Source organism: Myotis davidii, unplaced genomic scaffold (genome assembly GCF_000327345.1).
Source record: "Myotis davidii unplaced genomic scaffold, ASM32734v1 scaffold3, whole genome shotgun sequence".
Classification (NCBI taxonomy): Eukaryota; Metazoa; Chordata; class Mammalia; order Chiroptera; family Vespertilionidae; genus Myotis; species Myotis davidii.
Window position 1 is genome coordinate 2,033,824 of NW_006295062.1, and position 1,153 is coordinate 2,034,976.

The following is a 1,153-nucleotide window of genomic DNA, read 5'->3' on the forward strand; positions in this document are numbered from 1 at the left end:
ACCCACCCACCCTTTTTTTTTGTTAATCCTCACCCAAGGATATTTTTTCCATTGACTTTTAGAGACAGTATAAGGGAGGGGGGGGGAGAGCGAAAGAGAGAAAAACATCAATGTGTCTTGAGATAAATTGATTGGTTGCCTCCCTCACTCTCCTTGGCCCATGCTGTGGATAAAACCTACAACCCAGGTATGTGCCCTGATCAGGAATCAAACCTGTGACCCTCTTTTTTTTTTTCAGTGATATTTCCATTTATTTAACTTTTAGAAATAAAAATTGTTTCTATCTCATTCATGATTTTGCTTTAAAATTAATAGTCACTATTGAAGAAATAATGGTTTATTTTTCTAATCAAGTGACTAAGCTCCTGAATCATAAAGACTCAACAAATGTTGCATCTTACATTTTGATTGGACAATAAGACCTTCTATTTTGATTATCCCTGGTAAATAGCAATTTTGTTTCTCCAGTGGTTTCCATTTGCCAGTCATGACAGATGGTTAACATGGTGGCTACTGCTTTCAGGGGATTCTATTAGATGAAGCCTCACTTCCAGTGCAAAGCTATTGGCAACCTTTCAGGGAAAGTCCACCCCTCAGGACGTCTCTATCGTTGCTGGCCAAGGAGTCCTGCTTTGTCTGCCAGGGCTTCATTCTGCTGAATAGGATATTCCTGAAATCTCATGGATATTCTTTGCGTCATTTTTAAATATTTCTGTAAGCAATATTCTGAACAGATGGTCTCTTCAGGTTTTACTTCTCTTGTTGTGAAGACTTTAACACAGTCCAAAAAGCAGGTTTCTGTAAGTTTATTGTAGGTTCCAAGAAATTCTTTAAACGGTTTTATCTGATCAGATTCTGGAATTTGTGCAGCCATATTTTTCGGTACCTTCATGAGAAACACAGGCCAGGGCAAATACTTTTTTTTTTTTTAATAGTAATCAAAAGTAGTCTATATATATATTAGATGCTTTTCATTCATTCTATATTGTTAAGGATTCTGAAAAATTAGTTATTACATTATACTGGGGTATCATGGAATTCTTTTATCAGTCCCTTTCTTTTTTTAAAATATATTTTTATTGATTTCAGATAGGAAGGGAGAGGAGAGAGAAATAGAAACATCAATGTTGAGAATCATTGATGAGATGCCTCC

At 35.8% G+C, this 1,153-nt stretch overlaps 1 protein-coding gene, 1 long non-coding RNA gene and 1 pseudogene across 10 annotated transcripts in view; 1 reads left to right on the forward strand and 2 right to left on the reverse strand.

Moving 5' to 3' along the window:
• The window catches only part of PTPN4 (protein tyrosine phosphatase, non-receptor type 4), a 219,190-nt gene that overhangs the window by 200,177 nt on the left and 17,860 nt on the right, over positions 1-1,153 (forward strand). The gene's annotated exons all lie outside the window — the stretch shown is intronic.
• Positions 1-1,153, reverse strand: part of LOC107184085 — a 17,267-nt gene that overhangs the window by 15,985 nt on the left and 129 nt on the right. The window lies entirely within an intron of this gene.
• LOC107184084 lies at positions 322-876 on the reverse strand (annotated as a pseudogene). The gene has a single exon (XR_001514909.1). The product of XR_001514909.1 is annotated as a mitochondrial import inner membrane translocase subunit Tim9 pseudogene (transcript).